Source organism: Lissotriton vulgaris, chromosome 3_1, assembly GCF_964263255.1.
Source record: "Lissotriton vulgaris chromosome 3_1, aLisVul1.2, whole genome shotgun sequence".
Lineage (NCBI taxonomy): Eukaryota > Metazoa > Chordata > Amphibia > Caudata > Salamandridae > Lissotriton > Lissotriton vulgaris.
In genome coordinates, this window is record NC_141689.1 from 1,865,423,605 (window position 1) to 1,865,441,453 (window position 17,849).

The window sequence follows — 17,849 nt, forward strand, 5'->3', positions numbered from 1 at the left end:
CTGATCCTTGATGGTGAAAGGAACATGATACCTGGTTCGAACCATTCCATTTTATGGAATAAACCCCTTATGAACTCAGATACCACGGATTCTGCCTCTTATTTCCGATTGAGTTATTTAATTGAATTTTACTGCATAGAAATTCCGACGGTAAATATTTATTTACCACATTAATTTGGCGCCCGAACAGGGACCCCTCCCCCACCTTACGCGCCGGCGGTGCGTTGCAGGCCTAGCCCCCTGCCACAGCCGAGACGGACAATTACGCGTACCCGCAGGATTTCCTGTATCTCCCTCTGGCCAACGAAGGTGACTGAGACTGCGATCGACACCCAGACGAGGCGGTGAGGAGTGCGGAGGATCCCGACCAGAGCCCAGCCAAGAGAGCAAGATCCGAGGTGTCTAGAGGCCCACCAGTTCCGACGTGCCTGTGACGTCACGAGTCGAGTCGAGTCCAGTCCGGTCCAGTCCGAGGTCTAGTCCGAGTTTTCCGAGGCCTTCCGTTCCGTGCTTCCCAGTGAGTACCGTTGCTGGGGACGCATCTAGACGGGTGCATTACTATGTATCCGGTCAAGACGGGTTTGGGTACACAGACCCGGTCTGCACTGTTTTAGCAGTGTATCTGTACTGTTTAGCAGTATATCAAGTATTCGTGTCTTCAGCGGTTCGATTTTTGTTTTCGTTATAGAATTCAAGCATAGTTAATATGTGTTCAGAATGTTTCTATGTGATTAATGTCGTGGTGTGAGTGACTGTTTTGATATACATTACCGTGTTTCTGTGTCAAAAGTGTGTTTAGGTTCAAGTAAGTGTCAAGTACCAAATATCAAGATGCCATTGTTTTCCAAATTAAGACAGATAGGAACTAGGAAAGGGATACTAGAGGAAGCGATTCCTGTCCCACCTAGGGACACTCCCGGAAATTTTATGTACCATAAGCATGGCTTAGATGCCATCTTATATCTAGATTTATGGGCCGATTATACTAAGAACCTAGACGAGAAATATAGATGGCCCGTTACAGGGACATGGGATGCAGATTGCATCATGAGAATAGAAGAAGTGCTATGGAAAAAGAAGGCCAGACAATCTCAGAAAGACGCCATAGAATTGTGGCGTAAAGAATCTCATAGACGTACAGAGAAAGAATTCAGGAAAGCAGAGAAACATAGAGAAGATTCAGACAAAACCCGAGAAAACGTATTAGTTGAAGAAGGGATACGAGTTAAAGCAGAGCAAGTAGACCGACAACGAAACACTCTTGTGAATGGTATGTATCCTCTTTTGGCCGAGGGTCTACCTAAGGCCACTCCGGAAATACCAAAAGATCTGCCCCCTCCATTGGTTCCGACTAAATTACGTCACAAGACCGCAGCAGGCATTTTTATTTCTTCCTATTTAGACGATGTAGCTCCTACATATACTACTACACCTGCCCATGTACACGTACCACCTGCACCTGCTGACGGCCTCCTACCCCATGATCTTCAGGCCCCAGGTCCGCTACCCGCACCCGTTCCCGTTGTTCCCCCCGGTACCCAACAACTGCACCCATTAAATCCTTTTGGGACTGGCGTGGTCCAGGACCCAACCCAGCTACAGCAAGTACCGTCAGGTTATGCTCAAGCCTCCGGTTCAGGAGGTGCTACAGGAGGTTATCAAACACCCCCACAGATACACCGAGTTACAATGAGAGATTTAGCGAAGGCGCGGACACCGAAAGGCGTTCCGGCCGAACTACTTAGAAGAGAACTTACAGACTGCAGATATGACTCAGTGCCTGGTACGTCAGGCCCCATGTTATTAGCGTCCATCCGTTTGAGGCGCGTTACAGACTATTTGATGCTACTACCAGGAATGCCAGAACATCTAGACAAATTGTATTATTTTATTAGAACAGGAGAAGGGCCGGAGTCTGTTGCTGAAGCCATGTCACGTCAGAAAGTTGAGACTAAAGGTTTAATAATGCGATTTTTGGTTAATTGTTTAATAAGAGAACAAGATCAGGCAGGCTTCCCGCAAAGTGAGATGGATAGACTGATTAGATGGAGCCAGAATATGTCGGAGGGTAAACATGATAGGGAGAAACATGTACATCATATGGTTAAAAAGATCCGCAAAGAAATAATAGATATACATGCCGAGCGAGCACCTGACGAAGATCTTGAATTAGACGATCCAACTTCCTCGCAAGAGGAGGAGGAAACAGAGGATCTAGCAGAAACTTCGCAACAGTCAGATAAAGGGACGATAGCATATGTAGGTAAGGGAAAATACCTTAAGAAAACAATACGTCCGGAGAGCAAAAGACTTTTTCTCTCTGCCATATCAAATCCGAGTTCTCCTGAACATATGTTTCAGGCAACAGATAAAATACTTCAAGATCGAATGGGGTACCATGTACTCAATTCCATGGATGAGCAAGAACTAGCCCGGTCCACAGTACAATGGGCTAACAATTCCAGTACATATAAGGATGATGCAGTAGCACAGACGTTTTTGAACCTTTCCCCTGATGAACAAAAATTAGCTGGTATATACATGATTCAACATCTCATTACATTATTTAAAAGCCAACACTCTGATCCAGGTCCCTTACCGGATATATTAGTAGAACTGCTCTCTAATAGATGGAGAGGCCTAGGTACTGATTTGATTAAAGAAATCCTAGAACATAGACACAAATATAGCGTTTTTCTGAAACCCCAGTTTATGTCAGCTCCACCACCCTCAGAAAGAAAAATGTTCTACTTTGACCGACAGAATCCCTTACGGGAAGTACATCCGGTCAGAAAAGACGATAACACACTAGAACGTGTATTCGTATATACACCCATCACTAAAATGGAATTATTGGAAATGAAGAAAATAGTGCCCAGTCATGATAAAGACCCTGCAGGTTTTCACCGAGAGATTAAAGATATGTTACTCATGGGCGATTACACGTATACAGATATTATGAAAATGTTAAAAGTACTGTTACCTGCTGGCATTTACGAGAAATTAAAGGAGAAAGAATGGGAGGTGGGAGACACAAAGATCGATTGGGCTGCATTAGAAGTCGAAGAAAATGGTCGTACCGCAGGTTTAGGCCTTGGGGATAAAGCTAAAGCATTACCAGGTTTATTAGTACAGGTTTTGCCTAGACTGTTAACAACTAAAAAGGAAGACTGGGACGCAATTTCCGCCTGTAAACAGAAACACGATGAAGATACTAGTGATTTTTATTCCAGATTCGAGAAATGTTTTATTATTAACAGTGGCCTGAAAACAAGTAGCGAGTCATACCCACACCTTTTTGTATCAAAATTAGTCGAGAATTCCCTGCCTCAAGTTAAGAACCGTGTTTTGAAAGTAGAAAGTACATGGCAAGCAAATACGCCTTCCCAAATGTTACAAATGTTACAGTACCACCAGAATCGAATTAGGGAAGAACAAGATCACGAACAGAGACGTATGAAAGATACGAAAATGAAAATGTTAGTTGCTCAGTCAGTTCCAGCTGACGGTCAGAAAAGGGGTATGACACAGTCTAATAATACGGCGGCTCCCGTTAAAGGGACATGCAACTATTGTAAACAGCCAGGTCACTATGTGAATGAATGTACAGTTCTGAAACACAATATAGAAACAGGTAAAACTAAAGAGAGACCACGTCAGCCTAGACAGGACCAGGTCCAACACCAGGTTCAGCAACATATTCCACAGAACGTGCAGCCTATGCCTGCTCCGCAACAGACAGTACAGACAGTAGCGGTACCACATCCACAGCCCATTGCCGCAACACAGCAAGTTTCACAGCAGATGTACCAGTATGCCCAATCTGATTACCCCGACTATCAGCGATACTCATGAAACAGCCTAGAGAGGGAGGTTGGCTTGCCTCTCATTGAAGTTTCTTGTAGATCAAGAGGGTCCTTATGTGCATAGTCAAGTGTTAGGAAAAGATAGAAAGTTTTTGATTGACACAGGGGCAAGTCGAACAACAATAAGTCACGACGAGGTTCCAGGGGCACCCCTCTCAGGCTCACAGAATGTTTCCCTTGGATTTTCAGGACAGCCCATTGTTAATGAAGTATCGAAACCTGTTCCCCTAGCAGTTGGTCCATTATCACGCACTACAGACTTATTGCTCACGAAGTCATGTCCAGAAAACTTGTTAGGTATCAAGACACTGAAAGCTCTAGGAGCTGTAATATGTTGTTCTCCGGAAGGAGTTAGACTGTTTTTGCGTGACTTTAAGGGTCACTATGTATTACGAGATTTTGATGTCAGATTGAAAAATGTACCAGAACATTTGTGGGCGAAAGGCCCAACTGATGTAGGTTGTATGCACATTACACCATATCGAGTTACACTCAAGCCAGGAGCTGTACTGCCCCGAATCCGGCAATACAAGTTACCACCCGATGCTGTAGTGGCTTTGCTGAAAATCATTGAAGAGCTCATTGCACAGGGAGTGGTTGTAGAAACCGACTCCAATCTATGTAATTCCCCTATCATTCCGATTCTTAAACGTACTGACCCAAATGCACCACCAGTTTATCGGTTGGTGATCGATTTACGAGAATTAAATAAATGCATTGTGCCACAGTATCCTGTGGTCCCTGACATCTCATCCTTATTGACTGCTATTGATTCAGAGGCGACGTTCTTTACTGTAATTGACCTCAAGAACGCCTTCTTCAGTGTCCCCATTGATCCGGAAAGCCAATACCTTTTCGGATTCTGTTTAAAAGGCCGTAGCTTCAAATTTGCACGCGCACCTCAAGGATTCACAGAAAGCCCCAGCATCTACAGCCAAGCATTAAAAAGACAACTTGACAGTATTCACATGCCAGTTAACACTGCCCTACTCCAGTACGTCGATGATCTGTTGATCACCGCCCGTAGCGAACCTGAATGTGAACATGCATCACTGACGGTTCTGCATTTTCTGGCTGACAAGGGACACAAGGTGTCCCCTTCAAAGCTACAATTCTGTGTTCAGCAAGTGGTGTACCTTGGGCACTTGCTGTCCAAGAGGGGGAGAGAGCTAACACCTGACCGTATTCAGTTAATTGCACACTTACCGCAACCCAAGACACAAAAGGAAGTGCGGGCCTTCATTGGCCTCACCTCTTACTGCAGACAATAGATTCCCCAGTACGCATTTCTAGCCAAGCCACTCATACAGTTGACAACACAGGAGGCAGCAACTTCGACTGTCCTCCCTTGGACTCAGGAACACACACAGGCTTTTGATGAATTAAAGAAAGCATTATGTCAAGCACCAGTTTTAGCAACACCATGTTACAGCAAACCTTTTACACTTTTCGTTACAGAACGTGATGGCACAGCATTATCTGTCCTCACACAAGACCAAGCAGGTTCACATAAGCCGTGTGCTTATTTTTCAAGTACATTAGATCCAGTAGCCCAGGCCCTGCCTGCGTGCTTAAAATCAGTTGCAGCGACAGCCCTAGCAATCAGACAAAGCGATTCCATAGTGTTAGGACATCCCCTGACAGTGCAAGTTCCACACTCCGTGGAAGTTCTTTTAAACAGAACACAGACTCAACACTTAACTATAGCACGACTGACAGGTTATGAATTGACTTTGTTTCAGCCACACATAGAAATCAGACGCTGTAATATACTTAATCCTGCCACATTGTTACCCTCGAACATAACAGATCTAGCTACACATGACTGTATAGAGATTATTAACGCAGTAACAAAGCCCCGACGAGACTTGACAGATGTTGCACTGACCAACCCAGACCTGACACTTTACGTGGATGGTTCATGTATGAGAACAAGCACAGGAGAATTAGTGGCCGCATATGCAGTGACCACTGAAACTGAAGTCAAAGAAACACACCGTATCGATACACTGTCTGCTCAAGCTGCAGAGCTCATTGCTCTGACTCGAGCCTGTATAGTAGCCAAGAACAGGAATGTCAACATATACACAGATTCACGTTATGCATTTGGAGTCGTACACGACTTCGGTGTACTCTGGCAGGAAAGAGGCTTCTTGACCTCTCACGGAGCCAAAATCCAACATGGTCCGCTCATTCAAGAATTATTGGAAGCAATACATTTGCCATCAGCCATAGCTATCATGAAGTGCAAAGCACATATTAAAGTTACAGATACTATTTCCCAGGGTAACGACCTGGCCGATCGAACTGCGAAACACACAGCTCTGACACACACACACGCAGCTGATATGACAAAGACAATAGTTCCGACACCGACGCATTGCATGACAGTTAAGGATCCCGCACTAGATGTAATTGACATACAGACACATGCTACTCCAGACGAAATAAAGAAATGGACTGAACTAGGAGGGATCCAGACAGACCAGGGATGGATGACGAAGGGAAAAGCCACATGGTTTCTCCCCGACTCTATGGTTCAAGTTATGATTAACACTGCACACAGTCCAGCACACTTAGGAGAGAAAGCCATGTTAGACAGTTTACAGAATCTCTGGTACAACAAACATTTACGAGCAGCAGCAAAACAGAAAGTGCGTACTTGCATGATCTGTTGTCAGTTCAATCCAGGCAAAAGTATTCCTGTAGAGCAAGGTGGATTCAATCCTCCCGATCACCCTTTTGAAGTCCTCCAGATGGATTATATCCAGATGGAACGATGTCGAGGATTCAAATATGTCCTCGTAGTTGTATGTGCACTTTCCCGTTGGACAGAAGCATATCCAGTCCCAGATTATACTGCTCCGACCACGGCCAAACAGTTGGTTCGTGAATTTTTCCCACAATACGGTTTGCCTCGTGTCGTGTATTCAGATAATGGTCAACCATTCTCGTCCGAGCTTATGAAGCAGGTATCACTCCTGCTAGGATATCAGTGGAAATTCCACTGCGTCCGACATCCCGAGGCAGCAGGTCTCGTGGAACGCCACAATCAGACACTAAAAACACGTCTTGCTAAGATTTGTGTCGAGAAAGGGGTAGACTGGATAGTCGCCTTGCCAGTTGCATTGTTTTACATGAGAATGGTTGCACACTCTAGAACAGGGCTATCCCCGTACGAGGTGGTCTTTGGTAGGCCACCGAATATGTGGGGGACGCCTCTGCCTCGTAAAATAACCGATGTTGACTGTAATATGCTGACAGATTACCTTGCTTCCTTGATGTCTGCACTACAATCATGTCGTTCACAGGTGGCTGCAGCCTTTCCCGACAACACCGAGGTGAAGCCACACAAGATTGTTCCAGGGGACCTCGTCTTCGTGAGAAACTTCGACAGGAGGAGCCCGCTGGAGCCCCGCTGGCAGGAGCCGAAGCTTGTTTTATTAACTACAAGGACAGCCGTGAAAGTGGAGGGCCGCAAGGGCTGGCTCCACTCAAGTCATATAAAAAAATATCATGGACTTCCGCCCAGTGGCGTCACTAGGGCTGGTGTCACCTGGTGCGGGTAACTCATGGTGTCACCCCCTCACAACTTACCGGATGGACCATCTCACCCTCTGCCTGCACCATGTCCCCTCTGCCTGCACCATCTCCCCTCCACCTGCACCATCTCACCCCCTGCCTGCACCATTTCACCCTCTGCCTGCTTCCAATTGAAACACATTACAAAGGGGGGTAGAACCCATGCAATCGCGGGGACCTGGGTGTTATGTGGTAAATGTATAGGGGGGTCCCCGTGAGGAGGAATTATTTATAAACAAACAAAAACAAATTAAAAAATTGAAGAGACTAAGATGGTATTCAAAAAGGAAAAAATGTTGTCATTTATTCAACAACACATGATAACGATTTTTAAAGCATTGTTGCAATCATTAGAAGAGAAACGAGAAATCGGAAAGTGAAATGGCCCCAAAAAGGGAAGAGGGAAGGGGGTGTGCTCAAAGGCTGTGTGAAAGATTTTAAAGATAGTACACAGACTTAAACATAATGTACATAAATCCAAGAATCAACAAGGAATTAGGAATTATTCCAAAAAACCAAAACGGCCTACATCAATTAAGGCAAGCATTGGGCAGGTATTTCAAATAAGGACATTCCACGGTCACATGTATAGTTCAATCGAATACAGGAGATGTGCCGGATGTCCCAAAGTAAAGAGGCGTCGACGTTGGATTTATGTACATTATGTTTAAGTCTGTGTACTATCTTTAAAATCTTTCACACAGCCTTTGAGCACACCCCCTTCCCTCTTCCCTTTTTGGGGCCATTTCACTTTCCGATTTTAGTTTCTCTTCTAATGATTGCAACAATGCTCCAATTGAAACACGTCAGTCTTTTGAATAAACTTTTGAATAAACTACTACGGCAACTATATCTCACAATGCAAGCTTTCCTCTGTGTGTGACCACGATGCTCTCGCTCTATCTATCCCTCTCCTCTCTCTCTCTTTTTATCCTTCTCCTCTCTCTCTCACACGCTCTCTATCCGTCTTCTGTCTTTATCCCTGCCCCTCGCTCTCTCCCTCTCTTTATCGCTCTTTCTTTATTCCTCTCCTCTCTCTTTATCCTTCTCCTCTTTTTATTCCTCTTCCCTCTCGCACACTCTCTCTCGCTATCCCTCGCCTCTCTATCCTTTTATCCCTCTCCTCTCTCACGCGCTCACTCTCTAGACCTCTGCTCTGTCTTTATTCCCCTCTCCCCTCGCATGATCTCTCTTTCCCTCTCCTCTCTATCCTTTCATCCCTCTCCAATCCTTTTATCCCTCTCCTGTCTCTTTTTATCCCTCTCCTCTGTCTCTTTTTATCCCTCTCCTCTCTCTCAAGCGCTCGCTCTCTATCCCTCTCCTGTCATTATCCCTCTCTCGCATGCTCACTCTCTCTATCCCTCTCCTCTCTATCCTTTTATCCCTCTCCTGTCTCTTTTTATCCCTCTCCCCCTCTCGCACGCTCTCTCTCTATCCCTCTCCTCTCTATCCTTTTATGCCTCTCCTCTCTATCCTTTTATCCCTCTCCTGTCTCTTTTTATCCCTCTCCCCCTCTCGCACGCTCTCTCTCTATCCCTCTCCTCTCTATCCTTTTATGCCTCTCCTCTCTATCCTTTTATCCCTCTCCTGTCTCTTTTTATCCCTCTCCCCCTCTCGCACACTCTCTCTCTATCCCTCTCCTCTCTATCCTTTTATCCCCCTCCTCTCGCTGTCTAGTTTTATCCCTCTCCTCTCTCACACTCACTCTCTAGCCCTCTCCTGTCTTTATCCATCCCCCCTCTTGCACACTCTCTCTACCCTTTTATCCCTCTCCTGTCTCTTTTTATCCCTCTCCCCCTCTCGCACACTCTCTCTCTATCCCTCTCCTCTCTATCCTTTTATCCCCCTCCTCTCGCTGTCTAGTTTTATCCCTCTCCTCTCTCACACTCACTCTCTAGCCCTCTCCTGTCTTTATCCATCCCCTCTTGCACACTCTCTCTATCCTTTTATCCCTCTCCTGTCTTTTTTTTATCCCTCTCCTGTCTCTGCCTCTTTTTATCCCTCTCCTCTCTCATGCGCTCTCTCTAGCCCTCTCATCTCTCTCTCACCAGGTTGCACTGTTTGTTTTGATCTGAAAACGTTAATTTGGATTCATTTTTACAAATTGCAAATACAGATGAAGCGCCATTTTCACACAGTTGTGAAAAATGTCACCTTGCCTTTAAATATCCGTTATGAAAAATGAAAATGTTTTGGCAAACAGGGCTACGCACCTGCTCTTACTCAGCCTTAGCTTGCGCAGGGTAAGTTCAACTGTTCCAAAAATCCCAGCAACCCTCTGTACTCCCCGCTTCTCTTGGGCCTACCTTCCTTCCACAGAGGCACCTGCTCCGGTCTGTTTTTTACTGGTCACGACCGCACTTTTAATTGTTGTGCATGACTGACATTAGTGGTCCTGCTGCTCTTTGATTCTCTGAGGGTGTTGTCTTGACTTTACTCCATTTTTTTAAGGCTTGAGTCTGCATACCAAGACCGAAAAGGGGCCCATTAGTACTGCAGAGACCTGTCCAGCTGCGATGAGCAGCAGCCTCACTCTGCCTGTACTCCCGTCAGACACAGGCTCCAGCACCATCCCTCGACCGGCCCTCCGGGTCGGAAATCATTATTTACTGGCAGGGGACAGAACATAGATGATATAATTTGAGCCCCACTGTAACAGACTGAAGGTGCGCTCTGACTAGTGCTGCCTGTGCCAGCCAGCCGAGCACGTGATTCCGGTGCACCTGCCGCCCGCTGCCCGCAAACCAGTGCGCTCTGCAGCCAGCCAAGCCTCTACCTCTCAGTTGGAACGGACCCCCCCAGTGGGTACTACTGACGATGTGCAGTTGTTCTCGTCTCTGCACTCACTCAATTCAGTGCCAGCTTGTGTGTACGCCACGCCGCGCGCATCCGCATCGCACCACCAGTGACGATCATTCACATACATGATCTCTGGTCAGGTGAGGTGCGGTGCACAGTGCGTGGCGCAGGGTGGTGTGCGCTTCAACAGCTAGTGGCCAGGCTAACTAACTAGATTGGTGTCACCCCCAGATGGGGTGACACCCGGTGCGGTCCACACCCCCCGCACCCCCCTAGTGACGCCACTGCTTCCGCCAGAGTCAGACTCCCAGCCCGGCCCCGTCTCAGAGACTGATACCAAACTCCCTCTGGTAGAAAAAACTCCTCCTCAAGAATTCCGTATGAAATTAAGGTCTAGCAAGTCAGACAGTTTAATTGTTTAAGTCCTCCCCTAGGTGAAGCGGTTAGACAGGTTCCTGACATGTACAAGCCAGACCCCAATAGAGAGAGAGATAGACAGAAACAGATCAAGAAACAGAAACATTGTAAATCTCTCCGGAGTTATTTTATCATTACGTTATTGATTATGTTTTTTCTGAGTCTTATGGTTATTGGCATTAGTGTATTATTGCACCTGTTCTTCCCTATTGCACACTCTACTCTTAATAACACTGCAGAGCACACGTTCAGTGAACTGCCTCCACATGAAGTGTCTTACAGACTTGCGCTGCGCAACAATACATTTATCAGTATGTTACACCATTCCCATCAGACCAGCAATGCTACAAATTGTTGGATATGTGGCCGACTCCCTCCCTATCAGACATACAAGGGAGCTCTGCCCCTCTTCCCGTACCCGTTTACACATAATGGTTCCTGTGGTGCCTGGTTCAGCTTAATTAATTCTGTAGACACTGATTCCATAGTTTACCAAGGCAATTGGGTATGGGGAAATCTGAACACAGTCATGCATCGAGCATGTTTCCCAGACAAGGAGGGTCTCCCACAAAGGACAGGTACCGATCTAGAGAACGAAGTATATGGATTAGGTAATTATACACTTAACCTCATGATTCTGAATGTCCAGTCTGAAACCGAACCAGACTTGCCCTCTATGTCAGTGTTACCAGTAAAAGGCGAATTATGTGTCAGAAAGAATGGTTCAATCCATTTAGGTCATAGTGAATGTACTACTGTGATCGAATTCAGTGATAAGGGCAAGTCCACATTCAAAGCTTCCCGTCATTCCTATTTCGTTTGTGGTCATACCGCATACATACGTTTACCTCTAGATTGGGATGGTACCTGTTACATTGCATTCCTACTGCCCCCTGTTTTCCTAGCTCCTCCTGATTACCATAGAAATCCTCAGCTTATGCAATCGAGACACAAGAGAGAACTCCCAATTGTCGATCAGACTGAAACAGCATGGGAACAATATACAGATTTCAATAGAGGATTCTTTTTCTTTTTAGGACCTGTCTCTAATAGTAAATTGATACGAAAATTGACCCGAACACTTGAAGCAGTAGTGAACGAAACTACTTCCGCCCTAGGTAACTTAACACAGGAACAGTCTGCTATAAGACTTGTTGTTCTTCAAAATCGTCTCGTCCTTGACGTCATCCTGGCCGATAGGGGCGGGGCTTGTAGAGTCATCGGATCGAGTTGCTGTGTTTTCATTCCAGAAAATGCACCATCAGTATATAGAGCCATATCCCGTCTTCATAAGATAGCTGATCAGATTCATCAGGATCCAGGCACCTGGACTTGGTCCGGTTGGTTCTGGAGTACGATAACCGCCTGGGGATGGAAGTTACTTTCTTTCCTAGGGATTATATTGGCCATAGTATTCAGTTGTTGTCTCTGCATACAATGTGGGCCTGCGATATGTGGCTTGTGTGCCACGGCCTGCATTCCCCGTTCAAGTTCACGCTCTACATCCCGCCTGAGAAAGGATGAGCAAATGATGTTATATGAACAGATAGATGGATTAATGAAGATCGATATATCATGAAGGGTCCGTAGGGGACAAGGAGGGAATGAGGTAATTTGGATTTTTATAGTCATGAAATGTCCCCTAACGTGTACCCCACCGTCTCCATGTACGAGCTTAAAGTGCATGTAACTTCCCTCCTCGATCAGCTATGAAGACGCAAATACATTTGCGTCTAACGTTAACATGTCCTCTTTCAGATCCACCATGAATGGATTAATAATTCAGTTCCTAAGTATGCCTTGCCAACGTCTTTTCATGGTGCACTTTCACGTTTTCCTGGCCCTGCAGAGCTAGGCCCTGATTTCTGCCATCAAGCCCTTTCTTGCTTTCTGTCTCCTGAAAGCTGCAACGTGGGATACATCTCTGACCTCTGTCCTACTCCCTGCGTGGCGAGCGGTGCCCGGCTCGGCCTGCTTGCCTGCCAAAGACAGTATTTTGCCTTCGAGTTATCAGTATAGCCGAGCTCAGCTCCTCGAAAACACATTCCAGTCTAGCAGAATAGATAAACAATTCCCCGGCTGCAGAGCAAAGGGCCCGGCCTTTCTGTCTCCATGCAAGTAATTCATTGCTCCCGTTACCATGGTAGGTCCATGGCCCCTCGCATTACACGCAGACACGTAGTCGCATATGCACGCATTAATAGTCAGTATAGAGTAGCCTCTGCCCAAGAGACCTTTACTTCTAGATAATATAGTTCCCCAAACACAAGATATCAGATATGATTTAGGAACGAGTCGATCTGACATGCCAGACTTCTGTCTCTTTCCTCTAGTGTTAAATGTCAAGTCCCCTGCACCCTCTAGCCTCACGTCAGTCACACGTCATGCTGCTGCGCGCGCTTCCTTGCTACAGATTTCTGCTGACACTGCAAGATTCCTCTATGTATCCGCCCATTTGTGACACTTCCATGTGACGTTTCTAGCACACACCTCTGTGTACGCCCTCGTGCACGCCTTTCTGTTACGCACATGTGTTCTTATCTCGTTTCTCTCAGCTGTTACGCCTTCTGTATCCATCACCATTATGTGCATTTACTATAAATATTGTATTCTGTCAATAAAGTATTGTCTATCCCTTCCTGATCCTTGATGGTGAAAGGAACATGATACCTGGTTCGAACCATTCCATTTTATGGAATAAACCCCTTATAAACTCAGATACCACGGATTCTGCCTCTTATTTCCGATTGAGTTATTTTATTGAATTTTACTGCATAGAAATTCCGACGGTAAATATTTATTTACCGTTTTATTACAAACTGTTAGATAAAACAGGAATGAAAACAATGCTGACAAATTCTAAATGGATATATTCAGAAGCATTTTATGACAAAATGATGACATTTGGTTTTGATTATTGGAAAAATAACATTGAAACGAAAACAATTTGGGGTACAAAAGATTGGCAGGTACAAGGCATTGAAGCACCATTCAGAACCTGCATGATACCAGAACAAAGAATGTTTTTAAATGACACAATACACCAAACATCCTGTCTTGGCCTAGCTAAGATCAAAGACCTTAAAAAACCGTCTATACCAAAGCCAATACCTGAAAATATAACTGCAGATATTGAGTTAGACGTAACACAAATTTTACATTTTAACAGAACACATCCTGATTGGAAAAAGTGGTTAATCTGGCCTACTGACAAACAGCTGTCAAGATAGATTCCTGAATAAAACACAGGGGTTAAAAATGACCAGACTAGACCCGAGATACTCCCAGAGACAACATCCAGGGATAATAACAACATACAGTGTAGGGAAACTCTGCCTCGAATGGCTAACATCATCCACACTGGCTGAAATTAAGCAACACTTGTCTTTACTAAAGATGGTGCTGATTTGCGTGATTTCATTCTTGGACAACGCAAACAGCGTCAAAAGCGTTTCATAGCGACCAGTATCTATGCTGCTTACAACGTGGCTTGGAAAGTCAAACAAATTGAAACAGCTGAAAAAATACGAGAAATTGATCGTATTAAATTGGAAAAATCACTTTCTGTAGTGGACAATGGGTTAATGACTCTGTCTTCCAGAATATATTCGTTGGACAATATTGTATCCTCTGCCTTTGATGTGATAGACAGAGACTTGCTAATGTTACAGCATGGCCAGTCACAATTACGTTCTATTATACAATTAGGCTGGACGCTGCAAAATCTTCGTTCAGGCTATGTGCCTTGGCGTTTAATCAACACAACGTCATTATTTTCCATTTTTAACCTTACTGATAGACAGATCAGTTTGGCACAGAAAGGAGCAGACTATACAATCCTGAGCATCGAAAAACTTGAGAGATTACCATTGACAATGTCAGAGAGTCCTGTCATTGAATTGATAATACACGGAATTATCACCATTTCGATAACAACTTTCCGATTTAAAAAGTGCCTTGAATACATACCTACTGGCCAGTATGAACGATTGGGTAAAGGATATGTAAAATCTGAATGGAAATTACCATACACACATTCTTGCTATAGTGACAGCGACAAAAATGTATTTCTTAGTGGTGAAAATTGTAAACATTCACTAAGCGGTATACTTTTGTGTCAGGGTATTAATTTACACGGCGCATGTGATGGAAATTCTAACAACCTTTCATGCCACCAGCTAGTCACACCTGCAACTCAGATAGAGCCCTTCTTTATGCAACTTGCAAACAGGAGTTACATTCTTAGAACGGATCACAGATGTTGTGGCCTAGTGCCAGGGAAAAGTTATCTAGTAAGTGTAACATCCATGGTCAAATGCTGTATGCAAGCATTGTTCCCGAGTGGGCCTGCAGACACAGTGACTCCCATCTGCCCTCGTCTGAATCTCTATTCTATACGAATTGATACTTTAAGCAAAATGAAGTCTGTGCTTTTACAGACAACAGTGCCCATAACGTCATCAAAAGAGACGTATGATCTTCTGGACAGCTACTGAAGTTCATGAACTTTTATCAACAAATTGCCCCGTGCATTTCGTAGAAATGCTTAGCCAACTCCTTAACATGTCTAGTGCCACAAGCATCCCAGGCATATTTAAGTCGATTTTTACGGGACTGCTAACACCTTTTCAAGCAATTTTGGGAATCGTTCCTAATTTTGTTCACTCCGTTTTTGGCGGCATACCCTTATTTTTGGGACTTGTAGCAGGGATTTTATTTTTGTCCGTCCTGCTTCGTTATGGCAAACCGAAACTCAGACATAGCTCCCATGGGAATGGAAGAGACAATCCTAGAAATGCGCTACAGGGACAGGATAACTAACGTCCTTGGATTGGCCAGGCTGAGAGATCTAAACATGACCTGGTTCCTTTCATTCAGACCTATATGGCAGAACTGTATCTTACCGGTACTACGATGTATGCTATGCGGAGATGAATGCGTGTTGGACATCTGTCTTTCACTTCCATCAGCAGTACCAATGGACGTCGATACTTTGCTCAGTCCAATAACGGCTCACGCATTGTGTTGTCCCCAGCGGCTACCAATCCTGATGACGGCATTCGTTGAGACTCCTGTACTACGACTAGGTGGTAACAGTGGAGCAAGTGACAAAAGCAGCATCACCCAGGTACGACCTTCTGTGAGCATTGCTGATCCAGCCTATGATGACAGCAATCATTCTCACACCTGCCAAGTTACAGCACTATCGAATTTGGTTGAACTGTCACCTGATTTTGTAGACCAATTCTTTGAGAGCCTGTCTGATATGATGTTCTCACCCGAACAGAAATAATAACTTTGGAGAAGCTTTCCGACACACAGCGTTACCATGAACTCTGAATTCGGCCTTCAGTTTTGATCAACAAAAACTGCTAAAAGCGTTGGAACTCTATTTCCCCGTTCAAGCAATAATTCTTTTGAATTGGATATTTTTTAATATTGACCCTTTTTTGGCACAAACAATTCTTTGCTTAAGGTAAAAACTATTCTTAAAGAACAGAAGCTTCAAACTTCTATTTTCTAAACACATCTAGAGACATAACAACTTACATCAGCCTCTAGCACACATTTATTGCAATGCATTTATATGTGATGATTTATCTCGCCCTTCTTCTGTTTCAGAGATATTTCATGTGTAATTATTTTTGCATAATCGTTCATTGATTTCATATGCAATATTTTTGAATGATTTCTATGCTTCAAAAACGTACAGTACCTAAATTTCACGTATTACAATATACGCCTATTTCGATTGCATTTATGTATTTTGGGGTGGGCAATGTTACACATGCATCTTATTGCTCTAGTTTTAGTAATTTGATGGACATGAAAACGTGGAGTGGGTGTTGCGTGTTTATCTAGGTTCCTGATCGATACTGCGACCTTATGCCCCTATTCGGCTATAAATCCATTTATTCCCTATATTGGCATAACCATTCAAGTGCGATATTCAGAAAGTCATCTCTGGCCTCACACGAACAGAGCCACATTCCAGAATAGTTCTCTGCTACTTCCTTTGCAACCAATTAGTGCAATGACAGAGCAGAAGTCACTATCTGATATTCCTAGATTAACACTCCGAGTTCTTCAACAAGATAAAAACTCAGCAAACCTGGAAATCCCCGCTTGCTGTGTTTTGATTAGTAATGGAACTCTAATGAGCAACTGATAGCTATCACTTCCTAGTGACATCTTTAATTGACGTCTTATGTCCAGCAAACTTACGTCAAACCAGGCACCTGTCAGGTATAAATATTACCAACGTTGCCTTAAGCAATTGCTGTTGTGTAGGCTGTTGTCGCCTGCCTGTTGCTAGCTGTCTGCAAGACCCCGTGTTGGTGAAGCTAGCACCCTGTTGCTGCAGCCTGCTGCCCGTCGCCTGAAGCTGCTGATACCATTATCGCTGCTAAAGCGCGAACGATGGTGTGGTGTAACTAGGAGCTGAACAGCCGTCCCTCTGCGAAGAGCCCAGCAGAAGCCAAGCTGCCCGCGGACGCTGTCCCCCCTCCTCCTCCTCGACGCGCTGAAGAGAGACGCTGCCTTTCTCGTGCAGAGAAATCCAGCTCCAGCGTTTCTAGTCTGCCCTCGCGGGTGACTGGGATACCGAGTTTCCCCTGAAGGAGATACCAGACCTCCATCATTCTATTCAGAGGTATGGTGTTGACTAAACCCTTAGTGAGAATTCTTGAAGCAAACCTTGGCAAAACCAACTTAAACTGAAGCTACTTACTTACTCCCCTCCCAAGTATTAGGCTTAGGTCAGGTACACTGGGGTAGGCGTAGTTAGAAGCACCAGTTGAGTATTTTAGCCTAATGTATATATGACTGTATATATGTTTTATTACTTTTAAACCATTGTATGGCTAAGAAACCATATCAATGCTTTTACAGTATTATTTCGCAATACTTATCTTACTGTACGTACTTTTTATAATAACAAGTCTTGCAATCGTGGTAATACATTTCTCTTGTACGTGAAGAAAGACTGTTCAATAAATGTTAACCCTTTATTGACAAACGCCCGTCTCTCTATTCTCTACATATTGTGAAAGTAAACTGCACTAACCTGACTGAATGAAATATATGTCTATTGTTTCACACGACCCTAGAGATTGACTCTTAATCTGAGGAGCAAAGTTGTCATGTTGCACGGTTGTTGGAAAGCTGAATCCCTTCTTGTCTGTG